The 22,396-nt window shown below is 51.7% G+C and overlaps 1 protein-coding gene across 11 annotated transcripts in view; it reads left to right on the forward strand.

Moving 5' to 3' along the window:
• Nucleotides 1-22,396, forward strand: part of RIMBP2 (RIMS binding protein 2) — a 311,373-nt gene that overhangs the window by 47,864 nt on the left and 241,113 nt on the right. The window contains exon 1 of one of the 11 annotated variants that reach the window (XM_074402016.1): nt 13,788-14,775. The exons of the other annotated variants lie outside the window; for them this stretch is intronic. The gene's annotated coding sequence lies outside the window, so the exon portion shown is untranslated. Of the gene's footprint in view, nt 1-13,787; nt 14,776-22,396 lie in introns of those variants that run through there. 11 annotated transcript variants of the gene reach the window in all.

The following is a 22,396-nucleotide window of genomic DNA, read 5'->3' on the forward strand; positions in this document are numbered from 1 at the left end:
TATTTTTGTTTTGTTTTGAGTTTAGGGGTTAATGCAGGTATATACCCAATTTTTTTGTCAATTAAAACAATAATTTTCTTTAACCCCACAATATAGCCTGGAAATTGCTCCATGATGGTTTGCGGAGACCTCCCTTCCCGAGATCCTGCACAGTTCTCTGCCATGTGAAGGCAGCACTTACTCCACTTGCTCCTGTGTGTGAGCATTTAGGTTGTTTCTGGTATTTCACAATTATTAACAACGTGGCATTGAATAACCTTGCGTATGTATTTGCATGTCATTAAAGGCTATTTTCATGTGTTCTGAGGGTAAACTCCTAGAAGCAGGGTTGCCAGTCAGGATGTCAGTGAAGCTGAGGCTTCGTTACAGGACCCAGCAGGAAGCTCGTTCCAACTCCTAGACTTCCCAGAGGCGTCTGGGAGTGCCCACATCATGCAGTGTTGCTAGGCTGGGTGACTTGCCAATTTGAGAGTATCTCAGTGTGGTCTTAATTTGCATTTCTCTTGTTACAGGTGAAGTTGAACATCTTTTCATTTTTCGAGTGGCATTTTAGCGTCTTTTGGTGAATCATCTGTTTATGTTTCTGGCACCTTGTACTTTTATAAATCCATTTTTTACCCTCTTCATTGTGTTTCTCCCTTTTTTCAATGGAAAAAGGCAATTTTAAGAAACAAAACTTTCTGACTGCTGCCAAACTTCCCTAGTTGAAATCACTATTTTATTCGTTGGCAAGCATGTGGATTTGAATCCATGGAAGGCCAGAAATTCTGTCAACAGGTGCCTGGCCCTGTTCCAGGCTGTCCCACGGTGCATGGACAGGGCTGTCTTCTGTCTGTCTTCAGGATGGCTGACAGCAGCTTCTGAGGGGGTGGAGCAGGAGGAGGGGAAGGCGGCAGACACTTGACCTCCAGCCATCAGTCAGCCCGGCCTCCCTGCATCCTGACCGTCATCCTCTTGACACTTGGTGAAAACAACCCAGCCGGCCCCTCCTGCTTGCAGAACCTGCTGGTTGAAGGTGGTAGAGTCAAGCTTGGCCCCACATGGGTGCCACCCGGGATGGTTTAAAAATATCCAGGTGCCTTCTTTCCCACCCACAGAGATTCTGGTTAATTATCCTGTGGAACAGCTGGGACATCCAGATTCTTTTTATATACAGGTCTTACTCTGTCTCCCAGGCTGGAGTGTGGTGGCACAATCACGGCTCACTGAAGCCTTAACCTTCTGGGTTCAAGCCATCCAACTCAGCTTGCAAAACACCTGGGACCACAGGAGCTCACCAGCATACCCAGCTATTTTTTCTTTGTGGGGTAGAGATGGGGTCTCGCTATGTTGCGCAGGCTGGTCTCAAACTCCTGGGCTCAAGCAATCCTCCTGCCTCGGCCTCTTACAGTGCTGGGATTACAGGTGTGAACTACCACACCCAGCCTGTCCAGATGCTTAAAAGCTTCCCAGGCGGCTTGCTGCTGACGCTGGCTGGCCTAGGAGCCATAAGCAGGAAGGCTGGCCAAGGAGGAGATGCGAGACTCGGACTGTGCAAGCCCCCATGAACCTTTCCCATTGGTGAGAATTGCCCTAGACTGGCTTCTCCCCAGAGTTTGACAGGTCAGCTGCTGGCTGAATTGAGGGTGAAGTTTAGGGGATTTGTTGGAGGGGCCTAGGAGGGAATCCAGGTCTTGTGTGATGAGCAGGAGAGGATGGACCTGGGCCAGAGGGCTCAGGGCATTGGAGTCCGCGTGGCCCACGCTGGGGCTTGGGGCGAGCTGCAGCCAGCAGAAGCACCCGCGGCAGCCCCTTTTCCTCCAAGCAGGGAGGCCCAGGTGATTTCAGTCCTGCATGGGTGAGATTCGGGGCCCCTAAGGGTCTTGCTCTTGTGACAGGTACTCACAGAAATAGTGCAGAGAAGAGGAACACAGCCCAGACTTTCAGAGTTCTGGAACCTTCATTTACACAAAGGTGACTGGGAACAGAGATGCATGCTCATAAAGGGGCTATTCTGTGCAGGTGCGAGGCTCGGGTTTTTATCTCAAGGTGGCTTCATTTATCTTCACTGACGGTGGTTACTGCATCAGCTCTGACTCATCAGTTACCAAAAACTACAACCCAAACTGTGCTTAAGCATACAGGGAAATTTATTGGTGAGACTGACCGTCACAGGCTGGGCACCAATAGGGTCACTGCATGTAGTTATGCCAGCTTTATACCACGTCAGATGCTAAAACCTGCCTCACACACCACAGGCATGCAGATTTGCTCACCTCACTGGACAGTTGTCGGTGGTCAGCACCTCTTTTTAGTTTGTACAAAGGGGTCATGTGACCAGTGACGGCTTAGGAGCTCAAAAACTGTACATAGATCCTTAGTCTTTCTGCAGTTCTCAGCCAATGGCTCACATGCTTCTGGGCTAGAGGCCCGTGGCCAGGAGCCTCTTTGTACAACTACTGCAACAATGCTGAGACTAGTCAATTACTAGTTAATTACCAGCTCAGCTCACCTGCCTAGCCCTGAGCCAATCACTGTGCCCAGGAGAATGGGACCCTCTGATTGGCTAAGGAGTGGTCACATGACTGACCCTAAGTGCCAAGGGTGCCCGGATCACCTGGACTCAGTTGAGGAGCAATAGATTAGTCCACAAGAAAAGCCAGGAGTCCTTGTCACCAAGAAGAGGCATGGCTGCTGGAATACAGATTGCAAATGGCAGCTGTCCACCACAGCTGTTATTCTGGTTTTAAGATAAGAAAATTGAGAATCTGAGATATTATGTAATTTTTTTGGATACAGCGTCTTGCTGTGTTGGCCAGGCTGGTCTTGAACTCTTGGGCTCAAGTGATCCTCCTGCCTTGGCTTCCCAAAGTGCTGGGATTACAGGCGTGGGCCACCGTGCTCGGCCAATTATGCCATTTTCAACATCATGTGGCTTGTAGAGGTCAGGTGGGTGGTGTGTCTGAATACAAGTCTGCCTGGCTGCAGTGCAGGTGGACTGCGATGCAACTCCAGCCGTGATGCTTCAGAGCCCTGGTGCACGCCGCCACGCAAAGTTGCACATGGTTAAGGAGCACTGGCATCTTCCCCTCAAATGCTCAGTTGGAGAAGCAGGGTCTAGGGAAGGCCCCCACCTCTCCCACCAAAGAGATGAACCTGGGGTTGGGGCGCAGGCTGGGTGGCCCCACTCCTGCAGCCTCCAGCACGTGGTGGGAGGACAGTTTCTGTCCCGGGCCCCAGAGTTCGAGGCAGCTGGAGTCTGTGCTCACCACCTCAGAGACCATGACTTTTCCAACCCCGAGCTTCCAGCATCATCCACATTTCCTCGTATTCATTTCCATCCCCCTTTCAGGCCATGCCTGTCTCCCAGGTCCCATCACACGGTTCCCACAGAATCCTGCCCGCCTCAGACACCTCTGTCTTCCTTGACCCCTGGTGGTTCACGTGGCACCTTGTATAAGAACAGTCACCGAGAGGAGAGTCCCATGAGACACCAGAGAGGAGAAGGGTAGAGAATGAGGAGAGGAGGTCCCTGGCAAAATCTTTGGGCTTATTTATTTACTCACTTGATGTTTTTGACACAGGGTCACCCTGTCGCCCAGGCTAGAGTACAGCGATGTGATCGTGACTTAACCTCTGCTTCCAGGCTCAGGTGATCTGCCCACTTCCACCCACTGGGGCTACAGGCATGCACTACTGCACCCAGCTAATTTGTATGTTTTTTGTAGAGATGGGGTTTTGCCATGTTGCCCAGGCTGGTCTCAAACTTCTGGCCTCAAGTGATCCACTGGCCTTGGCCTCCCAAAGTGTTGGGATTACAGGTGTGAGCCACTGACCCCAGCCTTCGGGCATGTTTATATCCCAGTTACCAAAGCCAAGGGCTGTGGGCAGTTCTCACGCTTCCTGGAGGCTTCCCAGATGTTCTGTATCAGCACCTGCTCCCTTCTTGAACACATGACGCAGTCCCATCCAGGCTCTCATCCTGTCTCTTGGACACAGGAGCCATATGTGACCATCATGCTCTGGAACTGTGGCTCATGACAAAACAGTGTCATGATAAGATTTTTGAAGACATAGTAAAAGAACGGGCTGGGTGCAGTGGCTCACGCCTGTAATCGCAGCATTTCGGGAGGCTGAGGCAGGTGGATTGCTTGAGTCTAGGAGGCAGAGGTTGCAGTGAACTGAGACTGTGCCACTGTACTCCAGCCATGGTGACAGAGCGAGACCCTGGGCTGGGGGGAAGAGAGAATGTAAAATAGTGTTAATAACTTTTTTCTGTCACCCAGGCTGGAGTGCAATGATGAGATCTTGCAGTTCAAGTGATTCTCCTGCTTTGGCCTCCCAAGTAGCTGGAATTACAGGTGCATGCTACCACACCCGGCTAATTTTCATATTTTTTAGTAGACATTGGGTCTCACCATGTTGGCCAGCCAGGTCGCAAACTCCTGATCTCAAGTGATCTGCCCGCCTTGGCCTCCCAAAGTGCTGGGATTATAGGTGTGAACCACCGCGCCCAGCCGGCAATAATACTTTTAAATTATTAATTCATTCCATGTTGAAATGGTAATATTTTAGATATACTGAGTGAAATGAAATACTACAATTAGTTTTATCTGTTCTTTTCTACTTTTTTAAAGGTGGCCACTAGACAGTGTGAAGTGATGCAGGTGGCTGACACTGTGTTTGTCTTGGCAAGCACGGGGTGAGCCCACGCCTCTGCCGTCTACAGATCTTCAGTCTTTTCCACGAAGGGGGATTAAGATGATTTATGGGAGTCCTTGTGCGGGAAGCATGGTAGGATGGAGTGAGTGAGGTGAGGATGCTGGGAGCAGGGTCCAGAGCTGAGAGCTGAAGCATTTTTCCTCGTGTGTGCCTGCGTCTCTGCCTGGTTGACTGCCACCTGCCTCCCTGTGCAAGGGCCATCCCTCACATTCTTCCAGGGTTCAAGACACAGCCACGGAGGCTTGGCGGGTGACGGCTGGTTGCAGGAGCTGAGTCCTCTCCAGTGGAGAGGCTGTGCAGGATCGTCTGCTGCCCAGAGCCCCACTCAGGAGGGAGCTTGTTTTTTCTCGTAAAATGGCCCCAGCCTTGCCCCTCTGTGGACTCAGGGTGACCGGAGGCTGTAGCCACCGCGTTGCCTATAAATATTTAAGTGGCAGTTTAGCTTTCAGACCAGGCACATCAGTAGCCAAGATCAAGCTTTTTGACCTTTTGTCAATTTACTCAGTGAAATATGATGCTCCTGGTCTCATTGCTTCAAATGGTTGTCTGCGTCTCCTTTTCTTTCATAGCTGAAGTGGCTGCGTTTTTCCCAAATGCAGTGTCGAGACTGTGGGAGTGTTTGCGTTGATTGCAAATACACAAATGCAAATGATAGATTCGTGTTCCCGCCTAGAAGTTAGGTGCGTGTTGGATGCTCCAGAGATGGCTGGACTGTGTGGAGTTTCAGGACCTGTGGCCTCGGACGGTGGCCAGCACACGCTGTGTGTGTTAGTCTTTGTCCAAGTGGGGCTCAGGGAACCCTTCATGTGAACACGGGAGCCCCAGGCTCGTGCTGTTCCCGTCCTCCGGGCTGATCTCCCTGCCTCAGGCTCCTGGGAGCAGTGGCTTTCCGGTCACAGAGCTGCTCTCCTGAGCGCAGGTGTTCATTGCTAGTTAGGGCCATCTTTTTTTTTAAGAACTGGGAAGGTTGGATGGAGTAGTGGAGGGAGAATGGGGAAAAAAACCTGAGTATTTGGGAGGCAGCCTCACGTGGCTGAACTCTCTGCTCCTACACAGATGCGCGTGTGGAATACAGGTTGCCTCGGGTCCAGCCGTGCTTTCTCTGATGTTACACATTCTCAGCCAGACATATTTAAAGCCAGATAAATAAAATAAGCAAAAGGCGCATGTCAAAAAACAACTCGCTGGGTAGCTGCCTCCGTGTAACATCAGAGGCTGGAGATCGCACACGCCGAGATGAGCGAAGCTGTTGAGTGGAAGGAGGGACCTGGTCTAGCGTGGTGGAGCCTCCTCCTCCGGCCTGACTGTCCCCCAGGACCCTCCGCAGGTCCGTTCTCCCTGTGCCTGGACGGGGGTGCAGGTGGGTGCTGTGGCATTGTTTAGATGAGTTACGAGAATAGCCAAACCACATGTGACCAAGTCTAAACTTAGAGCTTTTTCTTTCTCCTCCCAGGGCCTGCTTCGGGCTGAGAGCCTGTGGTGTGTGTAGGGGTGGTCTCTGCTTTGTTCCTGGCTGTTATGAGCTGAATTGGGCTCCTCCCACCCCACAAAGGTGTTGAAGTCCCAACTCCCAGTACCTGTGAATGTGGCCTCATTTGGGAATAGGGTCTTTGCAGAAGGGCGAAGTTAAGATGATGACATTAGCATGTGCCCTGATCCCATACGACTAGTGTCCTTATATGAGCGGGACATTCGTCCAGGTGTGGTGACACACACCTGTAATCCCAGCTTTGAAAGGCCACGCTGGGAGGATTGTTTCAGCCCAGGAGTTTGAGATCAGCCTGAACAACATAGCAAGACCCCATCTTTAGAAATAAAAATGTAAGAACTAGAGGGCACGGAGGTGCACAGCGATGGTCCCAGCTCTGGCGGAGACTGAGGCAGGAGGCTCGCTTGAGCCTGGGAGTTCAAGGCAGCGAGCTATGGTTACACCACTGCACTCCTGCCTGGGTGAGGCAGTGAGGCTTTACAAATTGTTCTGCGACAGGGTGGCGCCCTGTCCTCCCAGGCTGAAACCATTGTTCCACCTCAGCCTCCCAAGCGACTGGGACCACAGGCGTGCACCACCACACCCGGCTAATGAGACCTTATTATTATTATTATTTTAAATAAGCAAATATTTAAAAGTTAATAATATAAAAAGTTTAGAAAGGAGAAGTTTGGGCACAGAGATACACAAATGTGGAGGGAAGACGCTGTGAAGCCTCTGTCACGCACAAGCTGAGGAACGCCTGGGGCTGCCAGGAGTCGGGGGAGCCCCGGGGCGGATTCTCACAGCATCCTCAGAAAGAAACAGCCCAGCCGGACCGCTTGATCTCAGATATCCAGCCTCCAGAGCTGAGAGAGTACGTTTCTGTTGTTTAAGCCATTCAATCTGTGGCATTTTGTTTGCCTCAGGACACATGCACTGGCTTAGTCCCCGGAGAGGGAACATGAAAGGGAGACGCTTCTCTGTGTGACGCTGTCAGGAGCTGGGACAGCCCCACCAGGATAGGCAGAACTCCAGCCCCTGCCTGCCAGGGGTCCCTGGAGATCCTCCTGCCTCCTCTTCTTCCTTCCCCTTCCTCTTATGAGAGGGAAGGCGCGTCCTCAGATGGGTCCCTTGTGATTCTTGCCAGGGTCCTTCCACTCCTTTAAAGAACTATCTCCTACAGAACGTTAGACAAACCAAGGCCGGCTGTCTCGCTCCGGGCCCTCCGGGGCCCACACACAAACCTCTCCTTATTCTGCTGGCAGAACAGCTGGCCATGTCCCCTCTCCCCATCCTCTGCCGGGTCCGCAGCCCCAAGCCTGCAGGTCGGCCTTGCTGGAACCCACGCTCGAAGGTGGACAGGAGGGAGTCCCCTCCCGCCCCCAGAAGGGCTGGATTCCAGGACAGCGCTCCCACCAGCCTCCTCCTTCCCGTTCTCGCTCTCCCGCCATCTTCCCTCCCATCCCCTCGCTGTGGGCTGTGTGGTACCCCCTCCCACATTCCGGTAGGTCGCCTGTGCCCTGGCCTGAGCTGCTCTGTGTGAAGCCAGCGTCCCTCCCTGTTCATCCTGGCCGACTTCAAGATGGTGCCCAAACAGGGACAAATTTGAGGAGCTGAGGGAGAGCTGAAGTGGATGGTGTGGGTGTATGTGCACACGTGTCTGTGTGTACACACGTGTGTGCATCTTTGAACTCTGTTCTCTATGTGTAGTAACCACCATTTTTTTCTGTGTCTATGCAGCATTTAGCAACATAGATCATGTTTTTAGTGCATAAAGAAAATCTCAGTAAATTCCCTAAAGTGGAAATAAATGGTTTGGGGCCTGTTCTGTGGCCCCAGAGCCTCTGCTGACGGCGTTTCTCTGCCTCTCCCCCCTGCGCAGCCCTCCTTGGTTTTTTCTCCTTCTCATTTGTCCTCCCCAGATCCCACAGACGTTTGAACACTTACAATGCATCAGGCAAGAGAAATAAGGTCCTGACAGAGTCTGCATTCTCACCGAGGGGCAGACAGTTGGTAAATAACAAGGTAATTTCAGACAGCAGCAAGGGCAGTGAAGAAAATAAAACAGGGAAGTGATGCTGGCTGGGGAGGTGATGTTACACGCAGGGTTCTCCTTCACTGGCGCACGTGCCTCTTTGTCCTCTGTCCAGCACCCCGTTCTCTTCCCGTGGAGACCTTCCAGTTTGTCATTTGTGTTACTGATGTCTTCTCCATCCAGATTTCTGGGTTACAGTGATATGGTTTGGATGTGTGTCCTCCACAAATCTCGTGTTGAAATGTGACCCCCAGTGTTGAAGGTGCGACCTGGTGGGAGGTGCTTGGGTCATGGGGGCGGATCCCTCATGAATGGCTTGGCACCATCCCTTGGGTGATGAGTGAGTTATTGCTCAGTTAGTTTGTGTGAAATCTGGTTGTTGAAAAGTGTGTGGCACGTCCTCCCTGGCTTTCTTCTGTTGCTTTCATTGTGTGACGTGCTGGCTCCTCTTTGCCTTCCTCCATGATTGGAAGCTTCCTGAGGCCTCACTAGAAGCTGAGCAGATGCCAGCACCCTGTCTTCTGTACAGCCTGCAGAACCATGAGCCAATCAAATCTGTTTTCCTTACAAATTACACAGCCTCAGGTATTTCTTTATAGCAATGTAAAAATGGCCTAATATGGAAAATTGGTACAGAGGAGTGGGAACTGCTATAGATATCCCTGAAAGTGTGGAGGAAGCTTTGGAATTGGGTAACAGGCAGATGATGGAAGAGTTTGGAGGGCTCAGAAGAAGACAGGAAGATGAGGGATGGTTTGGAACTTCTTAGAGGCCAGTTAAATGGTTGTGACCAAAATGCTGACAGTGATTTTGACAATGAAGTCCAGGCTGCTGTGGGCCCAGCTGGAAATGAGAAAGTTAAGGGAGAGAACTGGCATGAAGGTCACCCATATTATACCTAAACAAAGAACCTGGCTGCATTGTATCTGTGTCCTAGGGCTTCATGGAAGTTTGAACTTCAGAGTGATAATCAAGGGTGCTCTGGTGGAAAAAATTCCTAAGCAGCAAAGCATTCAAGATGGACCTGGCTGCTTCTAATAACCTCTGCTCAGATACAGAAGTAAAGAAATGACTTAAAGATGGAACTAATATTTAAAAGGAAAGCAGAGCATAAAAGTTTCAGAAATTCACAACCTAGCCATGTGGCAGAGAAGAAGAAAGCATTTGCCAGAGAGGAATCCAAACGGGCTATGGAGTGACCACTTGCTAGAGAACCTAGCATGACTAAAATGGAGCCAAGTGCTAATATCCAAGATAGCAGGAAAGAGGCCTCCAATGCATTTCAGAAATCTTTTAGGCAGCCCCTCCCATCACAGCCCAGAGGCCTAGGAGGAAAAAATGGTTTCAGGGGCCAGGCCCAGGGCCCCACTGTCCTGCACAGCTTCAGGACACTCCTCCCTGCATCCTGGGCACTCTGGCTGCAGCCTCAGCTCAGAGAGGCCCAGGTATAGCTTGAGCCACAGTTCTGAGGGTAAAAGCCATTCGCCTTCATGGCTTCCACATGTTGTTAAGCCTGCAGGTGCACAGAATGCAAGCATGAAGGAAGCTTGGTGGCTTCCACTTAGATTTCAGAAGATTGATGGGAAACTCTGGGTTTCCAGGTAGAAGCCTGCTGTAGGGGTGGAGCCCTCACAGAGAAGCTCCAGTAGGACGGTGCTGAGGGGAACTGAGGGGTTAGAGCACTGCCTAGTGGAGCTGTGAGAAGAGGGCCACCTTCCAGGCCCCAGAATGGGAGCTCCACCAACAGCTTGCACTCCAAGACTGGAAAAGCCACAGGCACGTGACTCCAACCTGTGAGAGCAGCCACAGGAGCTGTGCCCTGCAAAGCCACAGGAGCCTACGCCTTGCACCAGTGTGCCCAGGATGCAGGGCATGGAGTCAAGGATTATTTTGGAGATTTAAGATCTAATGACTGCCCTGCTATGTTTCAGAGTTGTATGGGCTTGTTGCTCCTTTGTTTGGCTAATTTGCCACATTTGGAATGGAAATCTTTACCCAGTGCCTAGACCAACGCTGTATGTTGGAAGTAAATAACTTGATTTTACAGGCTCATAGGTAGAAGAAACTTATCTCCAGATGAGACTTAGAGCTTGGGATTTGAGATGTGGACCTTCTGAGTATGTGCTGGAATGAGTTAAGACTTTGGGGGGACTGTTGGGAAGGCATGATTGTATTCTGCAGTATGAGAAGGACATGAGATTTGGGGGACCAGGGGCAGAATGATATGGTTTGGATGTTGGCCCCTCCAAATCTCATGTCAAAAGGCAATCTTCAGTGTTGGGAAGGGGCCTCGTGGGAGGTGACCGGATCACGGGGCAGATCCCTCAGCAGTGGCTTAGCACCATGGGAGTTTTCACTTGGTTAGTTCAGGGGAGATCTGATTGTCTGAAAGGATGGCACCTCTCCCCTTCCTCTGTTGCTCCCATTCTTGCCACATGGTGTGCTGGCTTTCTTTTGTATTCCACTGTAATTGTAAGTTCTGTGAGGTCTCACCAGAAGCAGATGCTGGCACCATGCTTCCTGTACACCCTGCAGAGCTGTGATCCAATTAGACCTCTTTTCTTTATAAATCACCTAGCTTCAGGTATTTCTTTATAGTAATGCAAAGACGATCTGATACGTGTGGCAAGACCTAAGAGCCTTGCGAGACCACCGAGATGCTCAACACCCTCAAGGGAATGCAGGCGGGGCCCTGTGTAATCCTTTAAGAAGTTGGTAATAGAAACCCTCCCACTCAGCAAATCTGACCACTGGACATTATTAACAAAAATGAATGTTACATATTAAAAAATTAGGGGACCAAAGAGGGAAACAAAACCACAAGCCTATTTAGAAGTTAAGGGCAAGGACCTTACATTCTAAGGGTTGGCAAACTTTTTTGGAAAAAAGTCAGATGGTAAACATGCCCAGCTTTGCAGGCTAGACAGTCCTTGCTGCAATAGCTAAGCTTTGCTTATGTGTACGAAGGCAGCCATGGATACCATGTGAACAAGCGGTGTGGCTGTGTTCCAACAAAGCGAAACAGGTGGTGGGCCAGATTTGCCTGTAGGCTACGTAGTTTCCTGGGTCCTGCTATATGATAATACCTAAGGTTGTGCCAAAGCTACACTCAGAGGAAAATACATAGCTTCATGTCCTCTTATGTGAAAAAGAGTATTAAAAAACCCCAAATTAACCAAAATGTTCAATGCTGGAAACAAGAAGACTAACAAGATACAAAGCCAAGGCAGGAGGAAAGAGTACATAAAGAAAAAAGCAGACTATAATGAATTAGCAGACAACAGTGGAACCAGCAAACAACCTCAGAGCCTGGTCCTTTTGAAAACTTGTAGAAAGGCTGGGCACGGTGGCTCATGCCTGTAATCCCAGCACTTTAGGAGGCCAAGGCAGGCAGATCATGAGGTCAGGAGTTCAAGAGCAGCCTGGCCAATATGATAAAACCCCATCTCTACTAAAAATACAAAAAACTAGCCGGGCGTGGTGGCGTATGCTTGTAGTCCCAGCTACTTAGGAGGCCGAGGCAGAAGAATCTCTTGAACCCAGGAGGTGGAGGTTGCAGTGAGCAGAGATCCTGCCACTGCACTCCAGCCTGGGAGACAGAGTGAGATTCTGTTTCAAAAAGAAAAACAAAAAACCGAGCAACAACAAAAACCCGAAAAAACATATAAAATAAAAAATTTTAATACCTAAACATGTTTTTTTTTAAATATTAAAAAGCTTTCTAAAAGCTATAGTATGATAACTGCTAAGACACAGGACTTGTTTGGTCTCTCAGCGAAGAGTAGAGCTCTGGTACATAATCCTGCAGATATTTAAATTCCAAGCGCAAATTCATAATGTTAAATGTGTTAAACTCATGAATGCACATCACTAGAAATCTTTGAAGAGTCTCACAAAGGGCTGGTTCTCTGAAAAGACACACAGAAATGAAAAGATTCAGCAGGAAGGGTATTTTCAGATTTCACCCAGGTGAAGTGTTGGTCTCTTCTGGGTTTGACAGTGCATTTTCTATTAGCCTGGGATGGCCATCCCTGGACGGCTGTGCTGTGGGCAGGCTCCGGCACTGCTTATGGTTTTCTCCTCTATACAGTAGGAATGACCATCTCATCTGCCTTAGAGGGGAGTGGTGAGCATGGCATGACTTCATACGTACGCATCACATGCACAGAGCCCTGCCTGCACTTGGGAAGAACTCTGCGATGTTGATGGCATCCTTCACGCCATGGCCCTGCCGTCTGTGTAATCATAGTCCTTGCATTCCCCTCTCACAATGGATGCTTTGAAACGTGTCTTTCAGAGTCCCCTGAGGCCTCCCCAGCAGCCAGCACGACCTGCTGATTTCTCTCACCCTTGCCTCCAAGGCGTGTGCCCTAGGGCAGTGCTAAGTTTGTCATGTTTCCCTGCAGAATAATATTGAAAAGGGCTGAGCTCTGTGGGACCCCTGATGTTGGTCTTTTTCAGAAAGCATCCCTAAAGAGCTTTGCTTGGATGTAGAGATGCTTCTAGAAGCCAGGCATGGAACCTCAGTCCTGACCCAGACTGTAGCTCCTGACCCAGGCTTTAGCTCTTCATTCTCAGCAGAAAAAAGTGTCTCCAAAGCGTTCTCAGCCTCCGCCAAGCATCCTTCCTGTGACATTTACAAAGAGTATCTTTTCTTAAAAAAAAAAAAAAAAAGGCTGTGTAAATTTTTGTTCAAGAAAACGCTGCTTGAAATCTCTCTGATATTTTCCTCCAAGGTCAGCAGGCTTGCATTTATTACCAGCGATTTTCTTTTAGGGCATAGGCATAATTTAAATTATAAAAGCAGTTGCTTGTTTTGAGGGGGGAAAATCTCTCCCCCTGCACTCCACTCTGCCCCCCAGAAAACAATGATCGCTTAAGAAAACAACTCAGACTCTCCCTTGTTTACTGAGTTGGTGGGAAGGGGTCCCAGACAATTAGAGTCAATCTGGGCTTGGACTGAGGTCAGGGTTTGTATTTGAAAGCACCATTTTCAGAAGGCTTCCACAGCGGATTTCAGAGGCCAAGATAGGAGCACGCGCCGGGGGACCCACAGGCTCACGTGTGCTGCTGGGGGGCACAGGGAGCCCCCCAGATGGGCAAGTGCCTGTGACTGGGTCCCGCCCTGTGGGAGGGCTCGCCGGCTGAATCCCCCGAGAAAGACCAGTGCTGTGAGATGCTCGCATTTAAGCAAGTGGTGGCAACGAGCAGAAGGGCGGCTGGAGTCGGGAGAGCACAGACGCGGTGTGAAGAGCAGTTCTATTTAGAGCCCCAGGCTGGGAGCTGCTGGCACGTTGTGGAAGGCTGCCCGGACGTCCCCCGGAGGTTTTTAAGAATGGACCCGGCAGCTGGCTGCTGGGGAAGGTGGGCGCGAGTCTGCCCGCAGGAACCACGCTGCACAGGACGGGTCGTCATGTCCCCTTCGGATGGCTTGCAAGCTGCGCACCAAGCGCCCTGGGTGCTGGGGCCCAGGGAGCCGCGGCGGTGTGCGGGGGAGACCGCGTCCTCGGCTGCCTGCGAGCCCACCGCGTCTCCCCGAGGGTTCGCCCCACACTTGGGGGATGTAGGTCCTCAGGGCGGCTTTTTTCCGGCTTCAGCCATGTCCTCCACACGTCCCTCAGCCTCTCTGAGGGTCTCGTACTGCTCGTTCCTCTGGAGCCTCCGACCTGCAGGCAAGGTTTGACTTCAGACTCTCCTCAGCCTGTGGGCTGGAGCGAGGTGGGGAGGCTTCTCCAGGGCCCGCAGAGTGTGAGGGGCGGGGGGTCACTGAGCAGAGAACTGCAGCCGCCCCCCGTCCTCTGCTGGGGCCGGGGTCGCTGGGACCCCCGCGCTCGGTTGCTGTCTTGGTGGAACTGTGAGCAGGGGCAGGGGGACCACAGCCCTGACTTTCCCGGGACTGAGGGCTCTCCAGAGCTGAAACCGGGAAGATCCAGGTCTACAGGGCGACTGAGTGGATCCTCCTGGCATGGGGTCTCCCCATTGTTTGGGGGTCTCTCCCAGGAAGAGTCAGCCAGCCCTTCACGCCAGACATTTCTGCCTTGCACAGTGCGGCTGTGCGCAGCCGCGTCTCAGGGAGGGGTACACTTCCCAGCAGCCCCTGGGCCTGGGTGGCCACGTGGCACGTTCTGGCCAATGGGAGAGTGGAGCCCTGAGGTTGGGGAGGGGGGCGCAGCCATGCTCAGTGTCCCAGTGGCTGGATGCTGAGGCCGTGAGGCCCTAGGGGTCACGGAGCCACGAGGGAAGGGGCCTGGGTCCCTGAGTCGCCGCATGGAGGGGAGCTGCCAGCAGCGAGGAGCGCTCATCTCTCCTCTGAGGAAGAGAGAAATGTGCATTGCAGCAAGCCCCGCACGTCGGCCCTTACGTGGTCCAGAGGCTGGGTTTGCAGTCACACACACGCGGCGTGGTTCTGCCCCCTTGAGCTGCTCTCTCCTCCGTCGGCCTCCTCCTGCCACCCCCACCCCCCTGCAGCCGAGCCCGTCAGCCGCCACGCAGGGCAGGAGGCCAGGAGATCTGCGCCTGCGCCTCCAAGTCAGGAGCTCGTGGAGGACCGTGGAGTCCACGTGGCCAGGTAATCTACATGGACAGGGCGTTCAGGCCCGCAATGTTGAACCCACGGGGCTGCAGAAATTACCGTGCGGGATCCATTTCTTTTAAAAATGATACTAATTTTAGTTTTTCACTTATGATTAATAGAGTAATATATATTTATTGTAGCCAAAGTTTAAAAGCACAGAAAATAATTTAGAAAAATTCATGTCACTCATAAACATGTCATTAAAAGCGTGGATAACATCAGATGTTTATAGCTTGAATTTTATTTTGCTGGGGGATGTAGAAAACATATAGATTGAATGTATTTTAAGGGGATTTTTTGAAGTTTTTATTTTCTCCTTTATGCTTTTCAATTTTTTTTTACAATGAATATTTTATGTGTGTAATTCTAAAAGATAAGATGATTCTGTCGTGTTCATTATTATTCTTTCAATAAATTTATGAAGATGGAACTTCTGGGTCAAAAAACATGTTTTTAGGGCATATGATAAGTGAGAGTTTGTGTCTATTTCCTCTTCTATTAGTGATACATAAAATGGGCTTTCCCCTTTTCCCCTAATGGCCTTGAGAAACATTTTTTTCATCTTTAGTATCTACTGTTGAAAATTTAGAAAAGAAAGATGTGTAAAAGTTTAGGAAATTGCAATCTAGGGATGTATCTGCTCAGTGATAATCAGCGTGTGACTCTTGTCATGGCCTTTGGCTTTCTATACTATGTGAGGTGTTTGTGTGTGTGTGTGTGTGTGTGTGTGTGCGCGCGTGCGCACATGTGTTATCCAACTGAGTTGGGGTCCAACTCACCCACTGCAGTAAGGCCAAACAGCCACACCGAGGTTTGCAGCATGAGAAAGAGAGGCACTGAGTGCCAGGTGCCTCGCGGGTAGAACGCAGCAGCTCACGCTGAAGACCCAGACTGCCTGATGGCATAGAGGTCGGTCTTTAAAGGCAGGAAGGTGGAGCTTTCAGGCAGTCACATGCCAATACACGGAGGTTATGCACTGGTTTGACCTAAAGGGTGGGATCTCTGGACGCAGGGGGTTTACAAGTTGTAGGCTGATGCAAAGCTTTTCTAATCATCGTTGGTTAGGAGGATAAACTTTGTGTAAAAATTTGGTTTTTGCAGAAAAGAAGGTTAGCTCTGGCTCGTGAGTGTGGCCTCCTCCAGGCCCCTCAGGAAGAAATTTAGAACAAAGAATGGTGCTCAGGGCTCAGTCCTCAGCTGCCCCGTAGCTAAGGTCTAGTTGCAGGTGAACCCATTTGGTGGGGGTCTGGGTTTCTGGAGACAACGTGGGGACAGATGTGACGACGCTTCAGCTTCTATAGCGAAGCAAACGTCTGCGGACTCTAACTCCCTCGCCTGTTGTTTTAAGCGACTGTCACCTTCTTTTTTGTTGTTGTTTTTGATACAGAGTCTCGCTTTGTCATCTGGGCCGGAGTGCAGTGGCGTGATCTCGGCTCACTGCAACCTCCACCAAGAGATTCTCCCACCTCAGTCTCCCAGGTAGCTGGGACTACAGGTGTACACCACCAGGCCCAGCTAATTTTTGTATTTTTATTAGAGACAAGGTTTCACCATGTTGGCCAGGCTGGTCTCTAGCACCATTACCTTCTTGCTTCTCAAGTTGCTTATTTACTTCCCAGGGCCAGTTAGGTACCTGGATTCCCCTGGAAGGAATCTAAGATTTCCCTTTATTTCCATGCTGGGGGTGGGGGGCCCACTCTGCCTCGAATGCACACATCTGTCCCGTAAGAATTGGGTAGGCTAAGGCCAGGAGAGGGGGAGTGGGTGCAGTGGGCAAACCCTGATGTGGCTCCTGGGCTGCTGGACGTCCTCACCGCTGTGATGCCCGTGGCACCTGTGGGTCCTGGCTGCAGAGTCTGAACTGCTGGGTTCTCAGGCCTGGTTCAGGGACTCTGCATGAACTGTATGACCTGCAATAAATCCTTCACCCTGGACTCGGCTTTCTCTTGCCCTCTAGGAGGTGACCTGGAAGAGTTTTTCCAACGCAAGCTTTGTACAATTGTAAGTTTTAGATGGGGCATCTCTTTTCCTGACAATAGAATACACATAAAGCTCCCTAGACCTCTGAGATTGGTTGTCATCCTTGTGGAGATGTGTGTGCTGGAGACCTTGGACTGGGGCAAGAAAGCGTCTGAAAACAGGACCTCGAGAAGTGGGAGCAGAGAGTCATTAGGAGCCGTGAGAAGCAGCCTCTCTGCTGTGGTGCGGGAAATGGCTGCACCACAGATTTCAGTGCTTGGGTGCAACGCGAAGCGTTGGTCCCCATTTTCTTTCTTTAAAAGCTCAGGAGTGCAAACCAAGCTATTAGTGATTTAGTAATTGAGAAGAGCTTTAACGAATCCGTTTAGTTAAGGTAGGAAGACTAAACTGTAAAGACTTGGTTTCAGGTTTCTGTTGGTAAGAAACATTTCAGTTCAAAGATAGTGAATCTCCTAGTGGCTTAAGTGTAAAAAAGGATGTCTGGAATTAAATGACCTGAAAGTCCCACCATAAGGAAGAGCTCAGGCACGGTTTGATCGAGAGGCTTTATGTCATCCACGAAGACTTCGTTTCTTTTCCTCCTTCTCTCTGCTCTTTGGGCTAAAGCCAACTCCAGTTGTAGCCACAAAACGGCTTTGACCTTCTCCCCCGGGCTGTGTGCTTGCTGTAGTGGAGAGGGCATGGTTTTCTCCAGTGCTGATGTTCACTTCAGACTGGCTTGAGTCCTATCCATCCCGGGTTCTGACTGTAGGGGTGGAAGGTGCTGGCTGGTTAACCCAATGCCACGTCCAGCCAGTGCTGGGGAAGAGGGGCGAACACCAGGGGCCTGGAGGGAGTGCCTGCAATGCTTGTGACGTAGGAATTCAGTTCTGGTTTATTTTCTCCTCTGGATAATCAAAGTTGGTTTTTGGGAGAGTGGTGTGCTGGTAAAAGTTCTGATTTGTAGAGACCACCCTGGCCAACGTGGTGAAACCCCGTCTCTACTAAAAATACAAAAATTAGCCGGGCGTGGTGGTGCTCACCTGTAGTGCCAGCCACTTGGGAGGCTGAGGCGGGAGAATCACTTGAACCTGGGAGGCGGGTGGAGGAGGCTGCGGTGAGCCAAGATGAGCCACTGCACTCCAGCCTGGGCGACAGAGTGAGACTGTCTCAAAAAAAAAGTTCTGATTTGTAGTCTTTGCCTATTTCTGTGGTGTAAACACTCCAACCGAGACTGAGTTCCGGCTGCCTGTGGCTTAACAGATTCACGGTGCTCCTGAGTATATCACAGCGTGGGAGGCTGGGCGCTGCTCCAGCTCACGACCAGGAGAATGTCGTTGGTCACTTGCCGCTGGCCGGGGCTGGCTAAGGGAACTCCTGGTGGGCCACAGCCCTCGGAAGGGGAAGGCAGTCAGCACGTGAAGTCAGCCCGAGCTGTTGGGCGCTTCATGTGGTCTCTGTGCTGCCTTCTCAGCCCAGAGGATTATTTCAGACGCACAGAAGTGATGTGGTGATTGTGGCCATTCGCTCCTGAGGGCTCAGGGCCCCTGTCCTGTGGCCTTTGCGACGTCACTCACTAGCCTTGCTGCTCCTGAAGTCTGACGATGATTGGGATCACTCGGTTTCAAAACCTTCTCCATAATTCCTGGGCGTTATACGCAAACGTTGGCTTTAGATACAGGTGTGCTACCTGGCAGAAATTAATTTGCACTTGATGGTAAGGCTCCTTGAAATAAGGATACTTTTAATCTTCCCACCCCATTGATACACATTCTTTGTAATGGTGAAATCTTCCCAGACTGGGTAGTGAATACGGCCACAGGTAGTCCGGATAGGTAGAAGATTGTATTTTAAATGCAGCTCGGCCTCAGGCCTGGGTCTTACCGCACTCTTAACCAAGGTTACACGTGTCTGCCCTAATGAATCCAGAGCTGAGCGGCCCCTGAAAGCTAATTTATCTAATCCAAGGGCAGCACGTGGGGTGTTTCCTCACAGCACCCTCTCCGCCTTCTGGTCCTGTAGCCCGTGTGTGTCTGAGTGAGTTCGGGGCCTGGTTACACACAGTCTGTCTGAGTGACTCCGGGGTCTGGTCATCTGGTCACACGGTCGGTCTGAGTGACTCCGGGGCCTGGTTACACAGTCGGTCTGAGTGAGTCTGGGGCCTGGTCACACGGTCGGTCTGCGTTCGGGGTCCTGCTGTGGAGTCTGCCTCTCCGCGCCCTTTCCTTCGTCCCAAGGGAGGAGGTACAGGCCCCTGAACCAAGAGTCCAGCTTTTCTCCAGCGAGAGCCGGAATCCCTCCTGTCCATCAGGACTGCTGGTGAGCGCTGTTCTGGGAGGAGGCTGCCTGGCTCCTGCCCCTGCCCTGGGGCCTTTGCCTGTGCTGTGCCGGCTGTCTGAGGCGCTCTCTCTCTCTTTCTCTGTCTCAGCATGGCTGACTCCTCTTCACAGCTCTAGCCTTTGCTCAGAGGACACTCTCTCAGGGGGCCCCTCGACCGCACTCTGTAAAGTCGCTGCCCCTCGCAGGCCCCACTGCCTGGCCTCAGGTGGCCTCGTTCTGTTTTGCCGTCGTGAGCGGAAACTCGTGCTGTTTGTTTGCACGTTTCCTGCCTCTGTGTGTCTCGTGGGCATGTGAGCTCCTCTGGGGCGGGATCTTATCCTTACCCTGGGGTTATTCACCGACGCGTGTCCAGTAAGTGTGAGTGGAGGGGCTTGGAGCATGGTCCCCGCCTCCGCGAAGTGTGGCCTGATCGCCTGGCTTTTCCTCTGCATGGAGAGCATTTGTTTTCTCGTGTGTAAAGCGGGGGGCCTGGCCCTGGCTAGTCACTTCTTTCCTCTCCCTGCGTGCACAGGGGGCCTGTTCCTGACCTAGCGATTTCTTTCCCTGGTTCCATGGGGGCCTGTTCCTGGCCTAGCGATTTCTTTCCCTGGTTCCATGGGGGCCTGTTCCTGGCCTAGCGATTTCTGTAGGCACCAGCTCTCCTGTTCCAGGTCCCGTGAGGGGCTGTCCCTGACCCAGTGATTTCTGTAGAGACCGGCCCTCCTCTCCTTGGTTCCATGGTCCTGGTCCGCAGGAGGTTTGGGCTCCGCCTTCCTGCCCCTCATCCTTTCCTGTTGGTCACTTTGGGGCTCACCTCTCCCTGACACAGGAGAACGTACACTCCACACACATCGTGGGACCTGCCGATGGGAGCTGGGAGAGGCCGCTGCGGGCCGGGCAACCCAGGGCCAGGGTGAGTGTGAACACCCCACTTTCCACAGCCAGGAGGTCTGCACCTCTCTGTGGGCGGGGAGCTCTCATCGGGGCTGAGCTCTCATCTTAAAATAAAACATTGGCACAGGTTGGCAGGTGGCTGCTGCAGGGGCTTCGTTTATGGACAGCCAGCCGAGCCAGGACCCCTGAGGCCGCTGTTGGAGAACCATTGCCGTTTAGAGAGGGTAGGATTTGGAATGTGTCCAGTCCAAGCTGAACCTCAGGAGCAGATGAGGATTGAAATTCATGCCTTCTGGGGAAGAATTGATGGCACTCCGTGGAGGAAAGTAGGCTCCTTCCTCCCAGCCTCCCTCTCAGAGAGCCGCAGCACGGTCTGGCTAAGAGGGCATGCGTCCTGCTCAGAGCTGGCCTCGGTTGGACCATGGTGCCTGTCTGTGACCTGCTGGTTTCAGACTCCGCCTGGGTCAGACCATGGTGGCCGTCTGTGACCTGCTGGTTTCAGGCTCCGCCTGGGTCGGACCACGGTGCCTGTGACCTGCTGGTTTCAGGCTCCGCCTGGGTCAGACCACGGGGCCTGTGACCTGCTGGTTTCAGGCTCCGCCTGGGTCGGACCACGGTGCCTGTGACCTGCTGGTTTCAGACTCTGCCGGGTCGGACCATGGTGCCTGTGACCTGCTGGTGTGAGCTTCAGCGCAGAGCCCAGTTTTCTCATCCCCACAGTGAAGCTAACGATGGGACTTGACTTACAAGGTTGTATCTGTCAGGATTAAACGAGTTAATTTAACCAAAACATTATAGACAGTGCCTGGTGCTGAGAGAATAGATGCATGTTGGTTCATGTGGGTTGTTGAAGTAATAAAGGTTGCTATTCCTAGTGGGACAGTCTGACCAATAAGACTAAATCCAGGCTGGGTGCAGTGACTCATGCCTGTAATCTCAGCACTTTAGGAGGCTGAGGTGAGTGGATCACCTGAGGTCAGGAGTTCGAGACCAGCCTGGCCAACGTGGCCATACCCCATCTCTACTAAAAATACAAAATTTAGCCAGGTATGGTGGTGCATGCCTGTAATTCCAGCTACTCGGGAGGCCAAAGCAGGAGAATTGCCTGCACCTGGGAGGCGGAGGTTGCGGTGAGCCGGATCACGCCACTGCACTCCCGCCTGGGCGACAAGAGCAAAACTCCATCTCAAGAAACAAGAAAAGACTAAATCCAGAGGCCCAGCCAGAGCCAGGGACTCTCCCTGCAGTGTGGGGCATCCTTTGGGGTGTCCTGGAGGGGAAGCCGTCTTCTCTTTCCGGTCCGACTTTGATTCCCTCATCCCATCCCCTGAGCCCCAAGTACCAATGCAAAGATTTTTCAGGCTTTTGGGGCAGGAGGCTGGGAGCGCAGTGGTTAGAAACATGGCTTTAGCACCAGGTACGTGGATTTGACTCTGGGCCCTGCTACTTACAAATTGTGTGACCTTAGACACAGCATTTGACCTCTGGAAACCTTGATTTTCTCAACTGTACTATGGGAACTGTGGCTTATCTGTAGGGTCAGGGTGGGGATTAGTGACGTGCAGCACTGAGATATGGCCCCATCCTCCCCTGGCGAGCTGTCCTCCTGGTTTACTGTGTGGCTCACTGCGTGGTTTGCTGCGTGGCCCACTCTGTCCTCCTGGTTTACTCCCTAGCCCCGCACACGGGCGTGGGGTGCCCCGAGACCGACTTGCTTTCCGGAGCTCTCAGCACGGCCGCCTCTTCCTTCCCCACGACTCCAGGATAACAACGTAGGTGCAGTTTGTTTTTCTGTTTCGCACAGCAGTTAATTCTCAGGCACTAATGAGGGGCTCTCTGCCCATGAGGCTGATTAGCAGAGAATCGAGGGCGGCAATCATGACGCAGAAGAAGGCGAGGTGCTGCAGTCAGGGTCCTAAATCAAGCCTGTGATGCCAGGCTGCGTCCCGCGTGCCACCGTCAAACGCAGGCTTCCTCCAGCCTTGGGACACCAGGTCCTTGCGAGGCGGTCAGGACTCATGATTTAGCGTTCTGTCCTTGAAATGGCAACGGGAAGAGGGCTTGGGACTACTGTACCTGACCGTTCTGTGATTTTGTAATTATGACGCTTGCCTTCCAGTGGCCGGGAGTGGGGCATTGCGCTGGTGTTCCAGGGCACGCTTTAGAGCCGGTTACAATGATGTCAAGACTGCGGTTTCTCCTTCTCGTCCACAGAACCAGTACCAAGTGCCGGGGCAGCAGCTACACTAACCTTGGTTCCCTTTCATAGGGGCGTGTCTGCCCTTTATTTTCTTGATAGCGTTCCCAGTAGTTTCCTAGTATTAAAGTTACCAATTTAATCTTTCCAAAGGCCCACATAGGTTTTTCTTTGACATCTGAAAAGAGAATAATTTTTCTTTTGCAAACCTTGGTGCCTCTTCCTTTGGTCTATACTGATCCTGTA

This window comes from Saimiri boliviensis, chromosome 7 (genome assembly GCF_048565385.1).
Source record: "Saimiri boliviensis isolate mSaiBol1 chromosome 7, mSaiBol1.pri, whole genome shotgun sequence".
Classification (NCBI taxonomy): Eukaryota; Metazoa; Chordata; class Mammalia; order Primates; family Cebidae; genus Saimiri; species Saimiri boliviensis.